This window comes from Lissotriton helveticus, chromosome 5_1, assembly GCF_964261635.1.
Source record: "Lissotriton helveticus chromosome 5_1, aLisHel1.1, whole genome shotgun sequence".
Classification (NCBI taxonomy): Eukaryota; Metazoa; Chordata; class Amphibia; order Caudata; family Salamandridae; genus Lissotriton; species Lissotriton helveticus.
Window position 1 is genome coordinate 193,236,039 of NC_136065.1, and position 24,126 is coordinate 193,260,164.

General features: G+C 45.1%; 1 protein-coding gene across 2 annotated transcripts in view; it reads right to left on the bottom strand.

Moving 5' to 3' along the window:
* Positions 1-24,126, bottom strand: part of PAPPA (pappalysin 1) — a 1,283,063-nt gene that overhangs the window by 689,259 nt on the left and 569,678 nt on the right. The gene's annotated exons all lie outside the window — the stretch shown is intronic.

Consider the following 24,126-nt stretch of genomic DNA (forward strand, 5'->3'; position numbering starts at 1 on the left):
TACCCAACAAACACGTGTCTTGCTTCATCATTGGGCCTGCTCCTACTCGGGTCAGCGCTGCAATACCCGATCAGGCGCCCATGTTGGGGCCTACTTGGCGGAGATTTTTTTTCCTCAAGCCGTTGGGTGCAGTGTGTGTGAGGGCCCTAATGTGTAATATGAGTGTAGGTGATAATATGGTGTAAGCGTGGGTCAAAACAGGGAATAGTGGTCCACTCAAAACAATTTTAATGAGGTCTGGTCACTACCCTGGTTAAAAACTAAAAGGACGCACCCTCCCACTTTAAAGTGTGTGGGAATGTGTTCTATTATTATAGGTCGACATGTTTCTTGCCTGTTATCCACTGATGGCAATTCTTCAGGACCATATACAAATGATCTACCTACACTTTTTGGTGGTGGTTAGGACCTCATTGAGGTGTAAGTATGACCACCTGTACAGCACCCTAAAAAGTGGCACTGGTAGATCTAACCCCAACCCTAGTCGGGTCAAGGGTACATGGCATCCAATTCTGGTAGAGATAGACACTAGATTGTAGTGTCTGTTAATGGCATAAAGGACCATCTGTATCCTACCCCAAAGCTGCTGCCAGACTGGGATGGCAAAAAAAGGAAAGGCCTATAAAGGTGCCACTTCTGCGCGTTGACAAGACTCCATGCCTCCAGATGTGGAGTTCCAAAAGCAAATTGGTATGTAAGTATGCATATTCCTAGGCTCTGGATTTTATTAAGAAGTGGAGTCCAATCACAGAACAGGGAAGATGGGAGGGTCAGTGATGAATCTTCACCTAGTTAGAGTCTCCACCAGAAAAAGCATTTCCAAAAGGAAGTGACTTGTTCTTCTGATATACTTTTAGCTGCAGATTCCTCTACTTTTAAATGGATACGAAAGTAGTACCTATTTGGAGGTGGGTTTGTGAATAGACTCAATACAGAATGCCCTGCAGGAGCGAGCTGACAAAATGCCTCTCTCGGCGAACCTGACTGTCCAGACAATAGTGCTTCATAAACATATGGACGTACACCAATGTATCTGCCTGACAGATGTTAGGTACTTGGTCACTGTATGCTACCACAGTGGTGGCAGCTTTGGCTCTGGTGGAGTGGTCTGGTGAAGGCATGCACTATGAGGCCCTCTAGAGAAAGTTCTGCAACAGGAAGAGCGATGGCGTCTGGCAATTTGCCAGGTAACCTGAGGGTCAGAACAAGGCTTAGCTCAAGCCCTTTATAGGGTATCAGTCAAGGCCTCATTAAATGATAAGAGAGGCTCAAAGGCAGGCTGGCCCAGCTGCATGACTTCCATCAGGACATTGGTGTTCACCTCCATAGTGGAGAGCCGGAGACCAAGGACTCCGACCATCCAACACAAATGGGATCGGAAGCAGATTATTTCATGGTCAGGCCAATACGGGAGAAAAGGGCTGACTCCAGGGAAGTGTCCACACCACTAGCATCTTGTAAATCCTCATACTAATTGGCATTGTCATAGGGCTGAGCTAACTCATCACCTTGCTCAGGATCATTTTCAGAGCCAAAAAGAGAATGCAAAGAGTGTTGCCTGCCTGGTGATAAGGCAAGTGCAGAAACGATGGTATTCGGTTGGGACATTGGTCAAATTCGGGCCGGTTTCGAGTCAGCAATTAAAAGCACAATCGCAAAGCAAAGTCAGCATCAGTATCGACATACTCAGGCCTGAATTGGATATGGGTACCGGTGGAAGCATCGGTACTGGAGCTGAAGGGTGGAAGCAGTTCGGAAGATCCAGTTGGTGCCAAGCAGAACCCACCAGTTGTCGTCCAGGCGGTAGGCCTCTCTGGTCCATGGGGTACGAAGGCATGCCAGAAGGAGTTGTTGGAATTCTAAAGAGCCGGACCATAGCGGAGTCAAACTCTGTTTTGGCACATTCTGGCTTCAGACACCAGAAACTTGGGTTGTGCCGGACTCAACTGTGGAATGAGCACTGATGTCTGCTGACTTCGGGAGTGGGAATGGGAACGTTGGTGACACCCTTGCGCCTCATCAGGGGATTGAGAATGATGCAGAACTCTATTTCAACTTCTTATGTTTCTTGTGCTTACCTGAGGATTTGGAGCATTGCAAAGAATGGACTTAAGAGTAGCTCAGTCGAAAGGGGAATGTGACCAGGAACGAGGTTACGACTTGGAGCAGTCCCGACACTGTGTCTTTTTATGCGTGGTGACGTAGTATTTTGCCTTGCATTCACTGATGGCTTTAGGGTTCATCAACGTGCAGTCTCCACAGGCAAACCTGGTGGGGATCTGTCAAGGACATCTGTTTGTGACAGTCCTTACGGGCTTTAAATCTGTCGTCTTAGGGAGGACATCTCTAGCATTCTGTTGAAAATTTGAGAGAAAAAGTTCTAACAAAAAGGAGAGAGACAAGAGAAGCTCCGGATCCACGTCTTGGGGCATGTAAAGAAAGGAACTGATGTCAGTACATGGGAGTGGTGCTTCTATAGGCCCTGCACATCACTTCTAGAGGGAAACAGAGTCAGTGCGGAGCTGCACAGCACCACCTTCTGGTGTGCAGAGGTACTATGAAAAAAGTTTCCAGATCAGTCTTACGCCTTGGGAATATTTAAAAGGTGAGAAAGCTGTGGCTAGAAGTTCTCTACCAGAAATTATATTACATAAGAAAAAAAACATATTTTAGACTTTGATATTCTGCTACATGATATTCTTGTAGTGACAATATTTTTGACATGATATTCATGGTATGCAATATTTAGGATTCAATATCTGTGTCATTCACCCATACCATACCATACCAGTGACCTGGAGAGCCTGGAAAAAGCCCCAGTGTTAACTTGGAAGTACTTCTTTGTAATTATAATCTCTAGATCTTGCTAAATGCTGAGTTCCTCCCTGCTTTTCTCCTATACTTGTGAAACACTATCCCAAACTGTTTCGATATTGGTATATTTGTGAAAAGTTTTTTTCATCCACAAAAGTGCCGTAAAGTTCCTGATTAGTTCCTGATGTTCCCCTTTCCTGGTTTGCCTTTGCAAAGTATTTTTCCACGCTGCGAGATATATTTCACCACCCAACGAGATAACATTGACAATACTGGCAAATGTGGGCATGTTTACTATTCCTTTTGCAATGGAATATGGCCCTCAGTAATTACGAGTGGCTGAGGGTGTGCAGACTTTAGCCTACGTTTATTATGCCAATGAACATTACGCCGCCTGCACTGTAGCGCTTAATTGAATGCCTGTGGGCACAGTGGAGAGGGCAGTGGTGGTACAGGCACCACCTCCCCATAAAAAGAAAAAAAAAGTAGTCACTGCATGGCATACACCAGCATCCAGAGTGTGTAGATGTTGTCCTGCGGTGAAATGCCTGCAAATCGTGGCGAGTAAGCACTCCGTCCATTATCTTTTTGTTTCCTCAGTGTGATGCCTTAAGTTTGATGCCACTGAACTCATCCTCTTTTTTACTAAGTAGGCTGAAACTTGTTTGCGGTTGCTTGTGTTCTCGTTTGGATAGGACTATTTCTGGCTTGGCTGGGTTGTTGCTACTGGAGCAACTGGTTTGATATTGAAGCAAAACTTATTTGCATATGACTGGCCTTTGTCTGGAGTGCGCTTAAAATAATGGACTAAGATGCAGACCAGAAAAGGTACCAGTGGCCAATATTAATTCAAGCACTACATACATCTCCTTTTTCTTTTACGCAGTGCGAAGCTCTATGTGTGAAGGATATGCCAATGTATGGGTCCCTTGCTCTCTGCAGGGGACCTGACCTGGAAGTTTTGGTTGGAGCAGCACTAAGACTGAGTTGCACGTGGTTAATCTCTGCGTTCCGTGGCATAGTGTGCAAAAAACAATGGTTTGATATGCAAGCCTGAGTGATCACACCGGTGGCTAGGATCAATTGAAGTATTCCTTTCATTGCTTTGTTGTTTGCCATCCCCTTGATAAGGCCACAAAGTACTTCTCAATGGATGTGTAAGAGACTGCTTTACTCGTAGCTGGTTCCCAGACTGTGGTGGCTTTGTAGGCTGGCCTACGCCGGAAGCGCTTTGGTGTAGTTCACAAGGTCCAGAAAGGTGGACAGACTATGGGGCATATTATCATGCGGCAGTGATAATTATCGCTGGCCGCACTCAGCGTAAAAAATGTTATCGCCGGCTATCGCTGGTAATTATTGCCATGCTTGCGCTGTATTAACAACGCATGGCGCAATGGCGATAATTATTCCAGCGATAGCGGTGTTTTCCATGGAACATCGCTGGTTTTTCAGCGATGTCCCATGGAAAACGACGATAACCTTGCTGATACGACACTGTGGTCATATCAGCATAATCCACCCCCAATGGTAAGTATACCTAAGTTAGCATTTTAGCAGACGTTAGTTTTTGACGAAAAACGCGGTTTTCGACAAAAACTAACATCTGCTAAAATATGTGGGCCTCCTTGTAAATATCGCGATGTGCACATCGGCGATAATTTACAAGCAGTACTGCCCAGTGACGCCCACTTTGCATCTCATTAGAGATGCAAAGCGAGGCGTCGGGAAAACGGGTGCTAACATGCGCTAATGTATGTTAGCATCCCCTTGTAGATAGGTCGATGTAATTTTCACCGTTTTTTTGTCTTTTCAAGCCAAAAAAGCAGCGAAATGGCCCTTGAGACTATGCCCTTCTGTTTTGATGAACTTGTAGCTGAGCTTACATCTGGAGTAAAGCAAATAGAAGAAAGAGATATAGTCAAATTTTGCTGTTAAAGACAGTGGTCAGATTCATGAAAAAGCCTGAAAGTATGTGTTGAGATGTACATCTATTCATCATACTTTCAAAGTTTTTTAATTCACAAACACCCTCAAACATAAGCCTGGACAGATGATTCCAGGAGTATTTTTGGGAATGTCATTGCGCTCTTCATCCGCCTGCATGAAAATCTACATGGAATTAATGGATATATCCTGCTGTGCAAATACACTTTTTTGTCTTTTTAATTCCTGTGGGGGGAAAGTTATTACCATGTGCAGAAGGCCCAGTTCTTTCAGCCTCGCAGAATACGAACATAACATGTGTAAAGCGCATGATCACCCGGAGGCATCTTGGCGCGAAATAACAGATGTTTATTGTGAACCAATGGTGCTCATTTGACCGACTCAGATGGATGAAAGGCAGAATGGACCCGACTGGACTTGAACCTGTGATCAAACACAGGCCCCTGCAGTGGACGCATTAGTCCACTGAGCCACCAGACCCAGTTCACACCTGGGTGTGCCATTCCTCTTTCCATTCTGGAAAAGGAGTTACTCCAGTCCTTCCCAATTATTTCCAGGATGTAAAAGTTGCAGGTAGATGTTGATAATGCAAACAAATGTACAATTTTGTGGGCATTCATTAACTTAGTAGGCAAACCATGCCTTGTAACGCTCACTTCCCATTCCCTGCGTAGGATTTATTACTGCGGATTGCTCTGCAATCTCATGTTTATGAAAGTCCAAGTCCTTGCTCGGTACTGTTGGGAAAGATGCATAAATGCATGACTTTGCAGTGGGGTCACAATTTGCAATGTGGCAGTCTCCTCCAGTTCACAGAGGCGGGCAACAATGGCATGCTAACGGAGGCTTGCAGCTTTAAGTGTACCCGCCACCCCTTGCTTCCTCCCGGCGCTTGAATAACAAGAGGGGAATTAACACAAACAGGTGGAACCGTTCTCCCGAGGATAAGCCAAATGTCATTTTTAACTGAAGCAACAAAAAAAAAAAGCCTGTGGTACAGTGGTGTAACACGACCAACCTCCAGGAAGGTTGCGGTGCAGTTACGCTCTGTTGTTCACATTCATCATTTTGACAGGAAATATGCGATAGTATTGAGTGTGGGATCCGAAGTTTAAAATGTTTAACCACACTGAAGATGTGCGTCTGTACTTGGGGGTACAGCTCTGCCATGTATCCATGATGTTCCCTGGCACGTAAAACGGGGCTGCACAGCTGGATTCCTCAATCTCCCCCTCCCATTTGCTGCCTCTTTGCCCTGTCAGTAACCCTCCAAGGGATTCCAACACAGCCAACACATTTCAAAAAACAAAACACTCCTCTCTTGGAGCTCTGGTGTACGTATGCATCCTTACTCGGAGAACAGCAATTGGTTTAGCCCCTTCACTCAGCACTCCTTCCTTTACCCAACAATTTAGGGCCTTATTTATAAAAGCTTGCAACACTTTTACAGGGCCGCTGCGTCACTTTTTGTGACACAGCGGCGGCATATTTAATGCATCCAAGTGCACCATATTTACAAAGTGATGTATCTAAGCAGATGCATTACTTGGTACATGACTGCGCTACATTATACCTATGCCAGGTAATAATGTATGCACAGTGGGCCTTCCCACATGAAATAGCCTTGTAGAAATTGTGCAGTGAAATATATGAGATTGTCCCACTTTTAGGACGCTACTGCGTAACAACCTTACACCTGCCTGACAGCTGACGGAAGGGTGACGTAGTGCAGGCATAAGGGTGACGCCGTGCAATGGGAATAGGCCTCCCCATGCACTCCTGGAGTTGTGTCATGCTTACGATACAGCTCCTGCAATGAGTGGGTTTCGCACCAACAGATACTTCAGGACTCCGGACATATCTGCCATTCCTTGCGACAAGGTGCACTGTATAATAAATACGGCAAATCCATCGTGTCGCAAGGAGGGCGCACAGAAAAGTGTTGCATCGCAGCTTTCACGCAGCGATGCAACACTTTTCATAAATGAGGCCCTTAGAGATTACGGCCCAGATTCTCAAAGGTTTAGTGCGGGAATAGCGTTCATTTTATAATGCTAAACCGATGCTAAACCTTTTTAGGGATTCACAAATCAACCCAAATTGGTATTTGAGCTGGTTTGTATGTGAAATGAACGCAAAGCAGAACAAAACGTTGCTTTGTATTACTTTGCATCAAGAGCGCGTTACATAAGTGTACCTGTGCTGCCACCCATGCTTTTTTATGCTAAACCCTATTCTCAAACATCAGTAGAAAGGGTTTAGCTTCAAAAATTGATGCTGCTGTAAAGCAGGCAATAAATGGAGAAATATTTTCATTTTTTCGTGCCTTTCTGATTTTACATGTGTGCTGCACTGTGCAGAACACATACAAAGTAGGAAAAGCTTTTTCCTATGTCTAAGCATAGTATTTAGTACAGGAAAGGTACCCTTCCTGTACAAAACTCATTCTAGACTCAGTCACACACCCTAGCGATATGGCGCTAAGGTTTGTGCGTGGCGCTCAGCAGCTGAAATCGGCGCCTGCGCTAGGGAGAGGGGAAGAGACAGCCATTACTTTGTGAATATGGAGCTCTCCTGCTCTCTCTCTGCCACACAATGCCTGTCAGTTTTCAGAATCTGGGGTTTTGGTGTATGCTCCTACGCGGATGACACTCAACTCACAATCACGCTAGGGAAGGGGCATGAAGATAGTAAAATGAAACTCAACAGCTGCCTTACCAAAATGGCTAATTGGATGGCAGATCACTGCCTAAAACTAAACGCAGACAAAACCGAGATCCTGCTCCTCTGAGAAGCCAAACACATCTGGGACACTTACTGGTGGCCCCCCACTTTGGGAGATGCCCCTGCAACCAAGCACGTTGCCAAAAACCTGGGCGTCACGATTGACGACACACTATCCATGCAGGCCCACATACGAGCTCTATGTGGGAAAAGCTTTGCCACTCTAAAACTTCTAAGAAGGCTCTTCCCATGGATCCCCCTGGAAAGCAGGAAATCAGTCACACAGGCCCTGCTGGTCAGTAGGCTGGACTATGGCAATGCCCTCTTCGTGGGCACACCAGACTACTTTTTTAAACGACTGCAGGTGGTGCAGAATGCCGCAGCTAAACTAGTATGCAACAAACAGCTCAGCCAAAGAGTGCCTAAAACATCTTCACTGGCTGCCCATGCGTCAGAGAGCCTGCTTCAAGCTCCTCGGTCACACCCACAAGACACTCCATGACATGGGACCAATGTTCCTTCAGAACAGAATACGTTTCTATACCCCCACCAGACCGCTAAGATTGCAACATCTTGCTCTTGCCGAAACAAAAAAAATAAACAAATCTAGAACAGGAGGCCGTCATTTCTCCTATTTGGCTGCACAACACTGGAACGAACTACCAGTCGACACTCAGGCTGACCAAAGACTACAACATCTTCAGGAAAAAACTCAAAACATACCTTTTCCCCAAAGAATGACATCTGATTCATCAAACCCACTTATTACCGTAATCCCTAGCGCCGTGACATCTCCTGGGATAAATGTTGCACTCTATAAATAACTAATTAAACATGGAGCCCAGGAATTCTATTTTTCAAGTCTCCATGCGTTTGTATAACACGAGCACTCTTGAAGAAATGGTTTCAGTCATCTTCGGGATGATTGGGTCCAGCGTGGCTGGGTATTTGGTAGCTAAGGGGGAAGGTGTGCTTCGATAGAGTTATGTTTTCAAAGTAGCACAACATAGATAAAGCAATTGCTTCAGCATCTGTACCAAATTACAGTGATACATGTGCGCTGGAATATTACATTTCTCAAGTCCACCACGGCAGCCTTGGATGTGTGTGCCTTGAAAAGTGCATGGCTTTTCAGTAAGTCCACTTTTCTTCTCATGTTTATTAGTAGTGGCATTTGTGTTCTCTTTTTACAGCGTGTCCCCAACCATTAACATTGCAATCCAACACTCGCTTTCTTCAGCCAGAAAACGGAAAACTGTAAATACCAGAAAGACCTGAAGGGCCTTCATCTTTTTTCATATATGATGTATCAGTTGCCTAGCACACACCTTTAGGCCTGGGTTTGTATTGTAGTAGTCAGTTTAATGTCACACGTTTTCCGTCCACATAAAAGTTTATTTCAAATTGTTTTAGTGTGCCCGTTAAGTATTTCATTTAAGAGACTTTGTTCCTCACATTTGTCTGCTTTAATGCAGTAAATAGCTAGTGCAAGGTATATATTATTGTCTGCTTTGATGATTGGAAACATTATACAAATTGTGTAAGGTGTACAATATGATCTTGTACTATAGAAATATAACTTTCAGATAACCCAATGTATACAAGGGTGCCTTGCTTGCCTACTGATGGAGTTTCACAACTAATGCTTTTGGACGGTTGCATTGTACACTTGTATGGATCCATCTGAACTGTATGCCTGTCTCACACTTTTATATCCATCACCCTGCTAAAAGCTGTGTCTCATAACAAGATAGCTTCAACGCCTGCAAAGGTAGTAAGAGCTATATAAAGATTGCAATCCAATGCAATCAGTGTGTGGAGAAATCGAAGTAAGAGGCAGCCTCAGAGAGGGAGAGTGATGGAGATAAAGCAGAACAAGGAGAAAAAGGAGGAATTAAGTAAAATGAGAAATTGATACATACAAATTGATACATACAGGGAAGGGTGACAGAAAAACATAATGGGAATAGGTAGAGGAAATGTTCTGGCGAATACCAGAGTTATAGAAATTAACATGGAATGGCATTAGGTAGCTTGGTGTGGTAAGGCATAGAGGAAGGAACACAGTAATGAGCAGGTGGAAAGAGACAGAAGAGCATAGAGGGTACAAAATATGGGATTTTCATTTCTGAATGCCATCTACAAATGTTTTATGCTATAGAAATAACCACTGCTGGTTATCTACTGCCAAAACATACCTCAGGTACGTTTAGCGTTGTGATTGGCTTAGGGGAGGGAGCCTGGCTGCCTGCTTCCTGTTCCTGTCGGAGGCAGCAAAGCAGGAGCAGTGAAGAGGCGGGGCTCAGCAGAAAGGTAGATTTCACATTTTTTATGTATTATTATGAGCCCCCCCTCCACGTGTTATCCCCACCGTGAGCCATGCCGGCCACTACTGATGTAAAGAATGGAAAACATAGTTGAATTCAGAATGTTCAGACAGTAGCAGTAAACACAAGCGGCATGCTTAAGCAACGTAAGAGCAATTGTGGACTCATTACAAGCGCTCCCTGTAAATCCGAAAGCAGATTTTCACTCAAACATCTCAGCTACTCAAACCAGCTGAAATGTCTAATTTAAGTAACGGAGGAACATTAGGAATCAGCAGAAAAACACAGATGTCCACACATAATTCCCCACATTCTCAAAAAAGAAGCATTTCACCACCTTGAAGTTATCAATTGCCCTGGTATCTTTAACTGGTAGGGAAGCGGTTTCAAGGCAGATTACACCTGCTTTAGAATCCTGCAGTTTCTGCTTAATTCTTGTGCAGACACAGAACAAAAAAGCCACTAATAAGGTCTAACTATATATTTATTGTCTGGCGTAAGAGAGAAGAATCAGTAGCCTTTTTGTTTTCATGGGGTGATGCTTAGGACCATCATCTATACTCGTGTATGCTCTTCACACACCTTCAGCTGCGCTTGCTTCCAATCACACTGATGCATCAAGGGACCAGCCTCTTCACGGGCCCTTTGCTGGAAAAGAGGCCATATTACCTGCTTGTAGTGAGAATAAGGCACCCTACCGCTGGTGTCATTTCAGGATACTTGTTGTAGTGCCTTAACACCATCTAGGTTTACGGCTGTGGTGATCTAGCATGAATCGGTGGGAGCCGATCGGCTAATGAAGCATGGTGCAGTTCTACAACTGCTTGTGATGTATGTTCATAGATGAGGTGATGGCCCCGTGCTCACCAGAGATTTCCTGGAAGGCATCAGCTGTGTTTTCCTATTATCACCAGGCCTCCAGGCTGGAAGCAGTGGCACACTTGCGTGACCACCAGGGATCACTGGCTGAGAGTGAGAATGAGGCATGATTTCTAGAAGAACTCATAGGCTCTTGACTTCAGTCTGCTTCTATGAATGCCTGTGACTCAGGACTGCAAATAGAGATGCATGTTTAGAGAGCAGTAATATGCTGCAGCCACGCTTAGGGCTCGGTATGGCTGTCAGAATTTGTAACTCTGTTCTCTGTTCTTATGTGACTGCTTTTTCCTTCTTTAAAAACCCTTCAAGATGGAGGATACATCAATGGACCCAGGTGCGCATTTATGGACACTCTTATTACAACACACAGTGCGGCTTAGGCATGCAGTGCTTAGTTATTGAAAAAACATACATGCAGAGAAGGACACAAGATTTTTCTTAAGAGCTCCCTTCCAGTGTTGTACAATTCTGGGATTGGAGGATACAAATGATGCCCAATCCTGAATCCAAGTAATATCATTTTCTTCCTTCACCCCACACTTCTTGCCCCTTTATCACCCTCTCATTTTTATTTATTTATTTTATTTTATGCAATTTTTAAAGCGCGCAAATACCCATACGGGTGTCTCGGCGCTATTGTTACAGAACTCTCTTCTTAAGATGAGGGGGGGGATTAGGCAGAGAACAGCCATGTTTTAAGGCTCTTTCTGAACTTGAGCAGCGTAGGGGCCGTTTTGATGTGGAATGGTAATGTATTCCACAGTTTGGCAGTAGCGATGGTAAAACATCTATCTCCCCAGCTAGCCTTTCTTGTCCGTGGGACTTTCAACAAGTAGGCCGAGGACGATCGTAGGGTCCTAAGTTGTTCCACTGGGCAGAGGGCTTTTTTTAGGAACTGCGGTCCTGAGTTGTTCAGAGTTTTGTAGGCTATACACAGAGCCTTAAATTTGATTCTGCTCCTAATAGGGAGCCAATGTAACTCTTTGATGTAAGGGGGCGTGGAGGCGAACTTGGGGATGGATAGTAGAGTTCTGGCCGCGGCATTTTGCACCGTCTGGAGTTTATTGAGTACCTTTTCCTGCGCGTTCAGAAGAAGGGAGTTACAATAATCGGTCCTTGAGAACACTAAGGTGCTGATAAGTGTTTTGCCCGCGGACTGAGGTAAGTAAGGGAGTAGTTTTTTTATTTTTTTCAGGGTGTAGAAGGCAGACGATACCACAGCATTGGCGTGATGGAAGAAAGTCAACTTATTGTCAAATGTGACTCCTAAATTGCAGACCTTGACTACCGGTGTGGGGGGGGGACCCAACTGAGATGGCCACCACTGTGGGGACCATGCCGGATGCAAGTTCCCGAATGTCATCACTTCCGTTTTATCGGAGTTTAGTTTGAGACAGTTTGATGACATCCAGGAGCTTATCGCCTTCATTCCCTCTTGGAAGTTGGCTGCAACAGCTGTTCCATTATTGTACACCGATAATACTAGTTGAGTATCGTCGGCGTACGTTGTAAGTGCAATTCCATGCGATTTTATCACCCTCGCCAAGTCCGATACATAGATATTAAAAAGCGTCGGACTTATCGAGGAGCCTTGTGGAACTCCGCATGGGAGGGAGAAGGTCTGGGAGGTGAATTTACCCAACTTGACTGTCTGAGGGCGATTGGCCAAGAATGAAGCAATAAGATCTTTGGCCTTGCCTCTTATTCCTAAAGCCGAGACACGGTCGATCCGAGTGACATGATCGACCGTGTCAAATGCAGCGGAAAGGTCCAGCAGTATTAGGACCGCCGCTCCTCCCTTGTCCATCGTTACTCTGATTTCATCTGCCGCTTTAAGCAGTGCTGTCTCCGTACCGTATCTGAAGCCAAACTGGGTGTCATCAAGTAGATCGTTGTCATTGATGAATTTCGAAAGCTGGATGTTCATAGTTTTTTCGAAAATCTTGGCTGGGAAGGGGAGACAGGCGATCGGTCTATAACTGGCAGGAAGAAGAGGGTCCAGAGTTGGCTTTTTTAGAAGTGGCTTAATAATAGCCTCCTTCCAAACCGATGGATAGACGCCTGTTGAAAACATAGCATTGCAGATAGTAGACAACGCGGGGGAAACCGCTTCTGAGATGCGATTCAGAATAGCAGGGGGACATGGGTCGAGGGGGGATCCAGATTTGGTGCTGGCTACCAAATGTTGAATGTGTTCCTGATTGATGGTGTCGAAAGATGAAAAGATGGGAGAGGTGTTGATGGGAAGTGCTAGTGGCGGGGGGGAAGAGGAGGAATGAGAGAAGGTGCGGAAAATGGAACTAACCTTCTCCTCAAAGAAGCTGGCCAGAGCGTCCGATAGAGACTGAGAGCCTTCTAGGCGCGGGGCTGGGGGATTGGGCAAAATTGTAACCACCTGAAATAGTTCTCCTACCGAGTTTTTCGCCTGGTTGATTTGTGACGTATAGTAACGACTTTTTTCAGAAACTATAAGTCTTTTGTAGATGGAAAGGGCGTTTTTATAGGTCATTTTGTCTGCAGGGCTATAGTGGCGACGCCACTGTCTTTCTAGGTTCCTGCAATACTGTCTCTGTATCCGAAGGGACTCTGTGAACCACTGGGCCGATGGTATTTTCCTATTTCGATAGGAAATTTTAATCGGGGCTAGTTTGTTACAGGCCGTGTTTAGGTTCGTCAAGTAATTAGAAGACGCTATAGTGGGGTCTTGTTCGTTGGGAATATGACCTTCCTGCATCATCTCTGTTAAATGGGCTAGATTGATGTTTTTCCAGTCTCTGTAGGAAAATTGAGAGGAGGTTGTAGTAGGAAGTTTGGTGGGGTTAATTTCAACAGAGAAACAGATCACTGCATGATCAGTCCAGATCAGGGGGATTACTTGGGTAACAGTTATGAAGGGACTGTTGGTGAATAGGCCGTCTAGTGTGTGGCCTGCTTGGTGCGTGGGAGATTTTATCAATTGCAGCAGGCCGACCGCTGCTAAGTCTGTGGTTAGCTGCGATGTATCGTGGTCATTGGAGGCTTCTAGGTGAAAGTTAAAGTCACCTAGAATGGTGAAATGAGGGGAGCCAGCAACTGCTTCAATCATATTGCCTGTGTTGGCTAAAAACTTGGATCTTGACCCAGGAGGGCGATAGATTAGCATGCCCTTAAACGTTGACTTGGCCGAGAGGCCTAATGTAAAAAAGAAAGCCTCGTATTCAGGACAATTAGATTGTGTCGTTGTGAGTTTGAACTGGTCTTTATAGATTATTGCTATACCTCCACCCTTTTTATTTTTTGGCCTGTCTAGTCTGCATACATTGTAATTGATAGGGGTGGCAGCTCTGAAGTCTGGGCCGGAGGCTTCATCCCCCCCATGTCTCTGTAATGAATAAGAGATCCAGTTTATGCATGTCAATCAACTCGGCAATTTCTAACTTGTGTTTGGGGAGGGATCTGGCATTTATTAGCGCTGCTTGAACCATTAGTGGGACAGTTGTTGAGGGTTTAGGAGTTTCCTTTATGCATGTGGGACAATGGTATGGGCCTAGGATGGGATTGGTATATCCTCGATGTGGTAGAGCATGAGGTAAGTCAGATACGTGCCTGAGGTCGAGTAGTTCGGCCGAGGTGTAGATGACTCTCACCGTATTGGTAGCTGGTCGTGGGACTGGAGCGGCCGGGGGGGTAGCCCTTGGCCCGTCCTCGGCGCGGACGAGCGCAGACGAGCTTGCCCTTTCGTCCGCTGCGCTTCCGGTGGGGACACATGCTTTATAGCAGAGAAGAGAAGGGCCAGAGGGGGCGTGGCTACGAGGGGGCATGGCCTAACGACCGGCCAATCCCGTCGTTTTCAGCAGGGAAGTTGAGCCTACGTCAGCAAGCACTCTGCTGAGTAGGAGGAGGTTAAAATACGTCGCAAAGTAAAGGAAATCAATACAATTTTAACCCAAATAGTTTTAAAATAAGCTGTCTGTGCCCTGCTCCCGGCTGTGCCTCAAGAGCTGTGAGTAGTGCAATCAAACGCGGCGCTCGTGATCAGCGCGCGTTAATGTCAGAGGGGGCGTGGCTATGAGGGGGCGTGGCCTAACGACCGGCCAATCCCGTCGTTTTCAGCAGGGAAGTTGAGCCTACGTCAGCAAGCACTCTGCTGAGTAGGAGGAGGTTAAAATACGTCGCAAAGTAAAGGAAATCAATACAATTTTAACCCAAATAGTTTTAAAATGAGCTGTCTGTGCCCTGCTCCCGGCTGTGCCTCAAGAGCTGTGAGTAGTGCAATCAAACGCGGCGCTCGTGATCAGCGCGCGTTAATATCAGAGGGGGCGTGACTACGAGGGGGCGTGGCCTAACGACCAGCCAATCCCGTCGTTTTCAGCAGGGAAGTTGAGCCTACGTCAGCAAGCACTCTGCTGAGTAGGAGGAGGTTAAAATACGTCGCAAAGTAAAGGAAATCAATACAATTTTAACCCAAATAGTTTTAAAATAAGCTGTCTGTGCCCTGCTCCCGGCTGTGCCTCAAGAGCTGTGAGTAGTGCATAACATCTTTGTCATCCCTACTTTCTCACTTTGTCACAGTTTTCCTTTCTTTTCCCTTTTCTGACTTTCTCTCTCACTCCATGTAGGTCTAAGTGTGGTGATGAAAAGTATGTTGCAATCCTCAACCTTGAGTGCCACTGCTCACCACCTGCTATCACCAAATGTGGCAAAATGGGAACTGCAGTGTCTTGCAAATAAGAGAACACTGGAACTCTTTTGGTTCACACTGTACACCTTAGGCCTCTGACCTAACCGCTGGAGAGATGAGTTGAAGGCAGGCTTAGACTGTTGAGTTCTGACTTACACATGTAAAATTACTCTCCATGTGCTGGCAGGACGCTACATGAACAAGCAAAATTCTTCTCTACTGAGTGCAGCATATGTTTTACAGGAGCCATTTGTGAAAATGAAATGAAGCTCGAATGCCTCACTGCAAGATTAACTCATTAATTGTTGGGGGAATAACATTTTGAATAGGTTGTGAAAAAAGTGAAGAGACTTGTGAGCTCTATAGTACTATGGTGTCTCGTATGTCCACTTAAAAATGCACAATATCAATTCGTCACATTTGTAAACTAATCTGGTCCTCCTTTGGCACATAATTCAACAATGAATGACAGCTGCTAATGAGGAAGACATTGGATTGACATTATGGTGTGTAAATAGTACCTGTGCGGGTGATACCTATCCTTGTCAACCACTAACCCAGCGAACATCCTTACAAGTGCTTTCTCCCAATCTGGTTTATGTCCCATTAACCAGTTGCTATGCACACTGTTTCTTGAACCTTGTGCCTCCCATATCCTACTTATGGTCTCTTGCACCATCCCGCTCCAAAGAGACTCACAGGGAACTCCCACATACTCCATGGGGTTTATAATGCAGCATAGTAGAATATTTTTTAAAAGCAGTTTACACTCTAGCATGTCTTGGCACGGATTTCTCCTTTTTTTTTTTAAGTAAAACACTTGCCAAGGATGCAACTGTTAGCCTAAACTGTTGTTTTATGAGCTGGGATTGCATTTTGCCATTATTTGCAACGGTAAAGCTGCTCTTGTCTATTTGTGGTTGTTCCCAAATCCCATCCCTGGTTTTCTTTATAGACACATCCTATTTGGAAGACTTTCCTTTTATTCCTTAATTGGCCTTGCTAGCCCACTCATCTGTCAGTGAATGATCAATGGACATTGGTAGATTGAGGGGTCCTGTGAGCTCCAGCTACCTCTCACTTAACCTCTCCTCCCATAGTTTCTAGCTTGATTTTCTAGTTAAAGGTAAGAGATGTTAAACATGACTTCCTCTGGCGACTTCCCTTTTTAGACCAGTACGGGCCAGTTAAGGCTTTAGGCCAGAAACCCTGCTCTTTTCTCTTTAACCATTGTCTTTCCACCTTTTTTCTTCCCTCCCACCAACTTTATGTTTACATAAAGCCCCTTTCTTGCAGATGTCCTTAACCGACCACAGAAGTCACCTGCTTCCTGTTCAAGCCAAATATTTCTATTTTCCCTGGTTTCTGTAGCCAGTCTGGGATGGAGAGCAGAACCTTTACGTGGCCGCTTCACTGCTCCTCAGTTTCCTTTAAAGACCCTCTCACATAATGTTATCTCACCACAGGGTGGGCACAATATATCATTACAGATGGCTTTTCAGTGCCTACAAGGATTAGGCTTCTGCCTCTCCTCAGCAGACTCCATGCACTAGTTACTGGTAACTTCATATTGTCTCCAGGGCAAAGGCTTTTAGGTTTTCTCACTTATAGGTGGACCTTTACAGTGTCTCCTGGGGTATTGACAGTGCCAATATGGGCTGGGCTCCTGTTGTTCTTGGCTGGATCTGTAAAGTACGTCTTGGTGGCTTATAAGTGCTTCGACAGGTTGGCACCTGTCACAGGATTTGGGCTGCTGTCAATTCTAGGTGGACCCGTACAGTAAGTACTAGTGGCTCATAACTGCCTCTGGGGGGGGGGGGGGGTTGGTGTCTGTCATTCCTGAATGGATTCCAGCATCCTTTACTGTTGGGTTAACAGAGCTTCCAGGCATTACGTTTCTTTTGTTTCTACGTGAACTCATACATTATCCACAGGCCTGCTTGGGCTTCTCTGGCTCCTAGATGAACCACCTGGGATCCATGGGTACATTAGGGAGGTTGTGTTTCCATAAAGGAGCTGGGATGTATAACTGCATGTATCAGTGGATGTAGTTCCATAAACACGCTGGCTTGATATCTGCATGCAGTGGTGAATTTCCATAAACTCCTGGGATCCAAGGATACGAGCAGTGGTGTGTTTCCATAAACATCTGGGATTCTTAGATATATGTAGTAGTGTGTTTCCATAAAAACCTGGGATCCAACGGGTAGATGCAGTGGTGTGTTTCCCTAAACACTCTAGCTCGATATCTGCATGCAGTGGTTTGTGTATATAAACCCCTGTGATCCATGGATACATGCAGTGGTGTGTTCCCATAAACTCCTAGGATCCGTAGATACATGCAGTGGTGTGTTTCCATAAACTCCTGGGATCCGTGGATGCATGCAGTGGTGTGTTTCCATAAATTCCTGGAATCCGTGGATGCATGCAGTGGTGTGTTTCCATAAACACCTGGTATCCGTGTATGCATGCAGTGGTGTGTTTCCATAAATTCCTGGAATCCGTGGATGCATGCAGCGGTGTATTTCCATAAACTCCTGTGATCCGCAGATGCATGCAGTGGTGTGTTTCCATAAATTCCTGGAATCTGTGGATGCAAGCAGTGGTGTGTTTCCATAAACTGCTGGGATCCGTGGATACATGCAGTGGTGTGTTTCCATAAACTTCTGGGATGCATGGACACATAAAGTGGCTTGTTTTCATAAACACCCAAGATCGAATGGATATATGCAGTGGTGCGTTTCCATAAATACCTGGGATTCATGGGTCCATGAAGTTGAAGTTGAAGTTGAAGTTGAAAGGATTCTGTATAGCGCTCTACTACCAAACGGTTTCTTGGCGCTGTAGACAGAAACTAAGACAGAGGGGGGAAGGGGGTGAGATTTAAAGAATGTAAGCAGAAGAGAAAAGGTAGGTTTTCAGAGCAGCCCGAAAGTCCAGATAAGAAGGGATAGATCTAATTGTCAGAGGGAGTGAGTACCAGAAGAGGGGGGCAAGTGTAGAGAATCTAGAACCACCCGATTTCTTCTTACGAAATCGGGGGACTAGAAGGAGAGGCTGGGTGGAGGACCGCAGATGTCTAGCAGGAACATATGCAATGATCTTGGGTCTGATGAAGGCAGGGGCAGTGCCAGCTAACGACATATAGGTCAAACAACCCAGCTTAAAGAGTGAGCGCTCCTTTATGGGGAGCCAATGAAGAGTTTTGAGCAGGGGGGTGATGTGACTAGATTTGGGGAGCCTAAAAATGAGGCGCGCTGCTTGGTTTTGAATAAGCTGCAAACGACGACATTTATAGGCTGGAATGCCCACATAAAGGGCATTACTATAATGTAGTCGGGAAAGAATCATTGCCGAAACAACGAGTTTGAGAGCTTCAGCCGAGAAGTAACAAGAGACTTTCCGGATGATTCTGAGGGAGGCTGTGTTTCAATAAAGAACCTGGGATATACGGCTGCATGTTGTTAAGCTTACTGGACATTTTAGATCCTTGGTTGCGTGCAGCTGCGTATTCTATACAGACTTGGGCTCCATGGCTGAATGCACTGGTTGGTGTATTAAATAAACACCTTTTATTCAGGACTGTGCTTCTCGTAAATACCTGGAACTTTGTCTTCAAGCCGCACTGACTGTTTTCCCATAAACAGGAAGATGCATGCAGTGGTGGGAGTGTTTCCAGGTACACCAAGGCTAATTTGCAGTATGCATCTGTATGCTAATCAAACCCCTAGAACAGAATGATGCATGCAGTGGTGGGAGTGCTTCCAGGAACACCAAGGCTAATTTGCAGTATACATATGTATGCTAATCAAACGCCTAGAACAGGATGATGCATGCAGTGGTGGGAGTATTTCAATGAACACCAAGGCTAATTTGCAGTACGCATCTGTATGCTAATCAAACACCTAGAATAGGCTGATGCATGCAGTGGTGGGAGTGTTTCCAGGCACACCAAGGCTAATTTGCAGTATGCATCTGTATGCTAATCAAACACCTAGAACAGGATGATGCATGCAGTGGTGGGAGTGTTTCCAGGTACACCAAGGCAAATTTTCAGTATGCATATGTATGCTAATAAAACACCTAGAATAGGTTAATGCGTGCAGTGGTACGGGTGTTCTCATGAATATCAAGGCTAGTTTGCAGTACGCATCTGTATGCTAATGAAACACCTAGAACAGGCTGATGCATGCAGTGGTGTGTGTGATTCCAGGAACACCAAGGCTAATTTGCAGTAAGCATTTGTATTCTAATCAAACACCTAGAATAGGCTGATGCATGCAGTGGCGGGAGTGTTTCCAGGTACACCAAGGCTAATTTGCAGTACGCATCTGTATGCTAATCAAACACCTAAAACAGGCTGATGCATGCAGTGGACAGAGTGGTTCCAGGAACACCAAGGCTAATTTGCAGTACGCATCGTATGCTAATCAAATATCCAGGAACACCAAGGATAATTTGAAGTATGCATCTGTATGCTAATCAAACACCTGGAACAGGTTGATGCATGCAGTGGTGGGAGTGTTTCAATGAACACCAAGGCTAATTTGCAGTACGCATCTGAATGGTAATCAAACATCGAGGAACACCAAGGACAATTTGAAGTATGCATCTGTATGCTAATCAAGAACCTAGAACCGGCTGATGCATGCAGTGGTGGGAGTGTTTCAATGAACACCAAGGCTAATTTGCAGTATGCATCTGTATGCCAATCAAACACCTAGAACAGGTTGATGCATGTAGTGGTGGGAGTGTTTCAAGGAACACCAAGGCTAATTTGCAGTACGCATCGGAATGCTAATCAAACACCTAGAATAGGTTAATGCATGCCGTGGTGCGGGTGTTTCCACAAACACCAAGGCTAATTTGCAGTATGCATCTGTATGCTAATCAAACACTTAGAATAGATTGAAGCGTGCAATTGTGGTAGTATTTCCAGGCACACCAAGGCTAATTTGCAGTACAAGTCTGTATGCTAATCAAACAGCTACAATAGGCTGAAGAGTGCATTCGTAGCAGTGTTTCCAGGCACACCAAGGCTAATTTGCAGTACCCATCTGTATGCTAATGAAACACCTAGAACAGGTTGATGCATGCAGTGGTGGGAGTGTGCCCAGGAACACCAAGGCTAATTTGCAGTACGCATCTGTATGCTAATCAAACATCCAGGAACACCAAGGATAATTTGAAGTATACATCTGTATGCTAATCAAACACCTAGAACAGGTTGATGCATGCAGTGCTGGGAGTGTGTCCAGGAACACCAAGGCTAATTTGCAGTACGCATCTGTATGCTAATCAAACATCCAGGAACACCAAGGATAATTTAAAGTATACATCTGTATGCTAATCAAACACCTAGAACAGGTTGATGCATGCAGTGCTGGGAGTGTGTCCAGGAACACCAAGGCTAATTTGCAGTACGCATCTGTATGCTAATCAAACATCCAGGAACACCAAGGATAATTTAAAGTATACATCTGTATGCTAATCAAACACCTAGAACAGGTTGATGCATGCAGTGGTGGTAGTTTTTCCAGGAACACCAAGGTTAATTTGCAGTGCGCATCTGTATGCAAATCAAACACCTAGAACAGGGTGATGCATGGAGTGGTGGGTGTGTTTCAAAGAACACCAAAGCTAATCCGCAGTAGGCTGCAGAATATTGACTAGCATAGGTCGATGTATGCAGTGGTGGGTGTATTTTAGTAAATCCTATCAAACCATGGATGAATGGGTATGCATATTTCAGGAAACATGGGATCTACACTGTTTGCAGTGAGTGGTCAAAGTCCTACACATCCTTGGATCTTGTCTGCATGCAGCAGTGCTTAAAGGACCATAAACACAGAGGAAACATACCTCAAGCAGCGATGTTTTTCCATAAGCATATGGATCTATGGCTGCATAGAGCAGTGTGTTTCTATACACAGTTGGGATATGTGGCTGTATTCAAGGGACTCATGTGCAGTGGGCTGCCAGCTTTCTATTATTTCTCTTGGACCACAAGGTCGCACATAACCACTTTCATAAATACATGTCTTCACGCCGTAGGCCCACATTGGGGACTAAATTCAAATATTTACCCAAAGCTCTGCCTATCCCAAGATGCCTCTGAGTAAATTTGAGATCCTGCTTTCGAGTATTTTCATTTTTTAATGTTATTTTTCGAGAGGACAGAGGGAGGGGATTCTTTCTCAACCAAGTGGAAAATCAGAAACAAGCAACACTTGTGCAAAGATGATTTGAATCACGGAAAAAGTAACTAGGGGGAGTGAGGGGGTCGTTTAGGAAAATGCCATTTGATATTGTGATAACAGGTGTAGTCGACAACAGCCTAAAGCTTGAAAAGAGGGTTTTGCTGCTTCTATCACTGGAGTTGGCCGTTCCTGTGCTTATAATATAAATCTTGCAAAGCTTGCCTCAAAACTCAGGCAGCCATATGATGGGGCGCTGCTCAAATTAATCTGTTTAGATACTGTGGTTTTTGTACAGCTGCACTTGGTTTGGTAGTTGGGGGGGGGGAAAGCTAATAGAAAATATTTCGAAATACATTAAAGCTGTGTGCTGTTTGGCTGCTCAGAGGCAGACTGTCTTTCAGTATTGAGCCCCTTGAAATGCCAAGATCAGACACGAATCTTGCAGCTGGATGTAATGAGTTCTTGTCGGTGAGGATCTCTATTTTATAGTATCATTTGAGGGAGGCGACCAAAGTGGAAGCAACATTCCAAGTGCGATAAAGTCTTACTACCATAGTTCTAAAGTGTTAGCACAGCCTGTTTTCATGCTGATTCTATCTCTATCGCCCTCTCTCTGTGTGCCCCACACTCCTCTTGCCTGGAAAGTACCACGTTAGTTCTTCCTTATAAGACTTTATAGCAGGATAACTTTTAGGGGAAGAACGTCTGCAGCTGTATGTCCACCTGTCTACCCTCTATATTTAACGGGTTTTTCCACCGAAGTTCTCTTTATTTTCCCCTCTTCATTTTTGAGCTATACGTGTTCATCAGTAGAGCTTTATATACAGTGACTATTTTAAACTCAAGGGCAACACAAACGCCACCTCCCTCCTTGAATTACTATGGGGCAACTGCCCGATTGATGGAAGGCTTTCGAATATTTGGGGGTACAGCTATTTTCCTGAAAATGCCAAAATACCCTTTGAAAAATCCATACAGTTTCCAATAACAGAACTTTTTTTCTCATTTCGCCTAGGTGTCAATATTGGGATGATGAATGGAGGCCTGGTTGCTATACTGTGAGTCTCCACTATTGGGACAAACGTTTGGCTGTCACCCTGTTCATCGTGAAATAACTAATAGCAGATGTTATTGTATAGCGAGTTGTTCTCGAGATGTCTGGCTTTGGGTTTGAATGTCAAATCTAGATTGCTTTCGGCCCAAGCCAATTGCTCCAACTCGCCCTGGAAAAACCTAGTGAAAATGCTCTCTCCCCTTAGTCCCTGGCTGCCCAAAATGTCAAATAAATCTTCTTGATGACAGAAAGATAGGTTTACCATTCAGTAGCCCTGGACTGTGGCGTGGTGGCACCTGTAACCAGCACATTGTAGAATAACACCCTAATAACCTCCATAGACCTGACCAGTGTTACATGAATGTGGAAGCAGCAGCATGACAGCCGGCTCCCTCCAGCAGGAAGCAAGTCTTTCCCTTGACTAGGCCCTAAAGTGGCTGCTTGCGTGAAAATGGAGCAACCCCCAGAGAATGAAGACATCAGTCCGTGCCCAGAACCAGCCTGTCTGCCTTACCAGAGATCATGGAGATCCCTAAGGGCCTCATTTCTGGGGTTTGGCATAAGACAGCACAGCAAGCCAACTTGCTACAGTGCCCAATGTCAAAGTGAAAGGGCAGGAATGCACCTTATTTATCCAATGTGGTGCATTCCTTTCCTTTACCCCTATGTTGGAGCCAGTGCAAGGGAGTCGGTATTGTCATCGGGATTGTTTTTGTGCAGAAAGGGTCCTTCTTGCCTAAAAACAATCCTGGAAGGGTTTTCCCTCTTTCTATGAGTGCTGCAGCACACATGGAAAGAGGAAAAAACAAGGAGGGGGGCATATTATCAAGGGGGTTTCTCTCTGCTTTTTTGGCTTTAAAAGCCAAGAAAGCGGAGATAAAATTATCTCCCTATTACCTAGCTGTCGCTAACACCAGTTAGCGAAGGCGACCATCTTGGGCCCCACTTTGCATGTCAGTGATATTTATCACTAATGACATGCCAAGATGTTAGCGACTGGAAACAGTCGCTAACATCGCTATCTCCTATTACCAACTTATGGAGATATTCGTGCTAAGCGCGAATATCTCCAAAAGCTAACACCTGCCCTGAGCAGTTCTTAGCCATGTTATCCAATGGGAGGTGGATAACATGGCTAAGAGCATTAGCTCGATAATGCATGAATATCGCTGACTTTTCAGCGATATTCATGCATTGTGGACGATTTTTATCGCATTTGCGATAAACCTTGGTAATACCAAGGTTTATTTGCGATAAAAATCGCTGCAGCTCAGCAGTAAATATTTGTCTCTAACCAAGCAATAGCGATAATTATCGCTATTGCTTGGTAATATGCCCCAAAGTTACTTCTCCTCGTAGCGCCTCCCCTGGGGAGGCATAATGGGGCATATTACCAAGCAATAGCGATAATTATCGCTATTGGCTCTCTCTGAGCCTCGTAGTGCTGGCAAGTCCATTCCGGTGTCAGCCCACGATGGTGCACTCTTCACGGCCGAGCTGCCGTGCAAGAATATAATAGTGCCT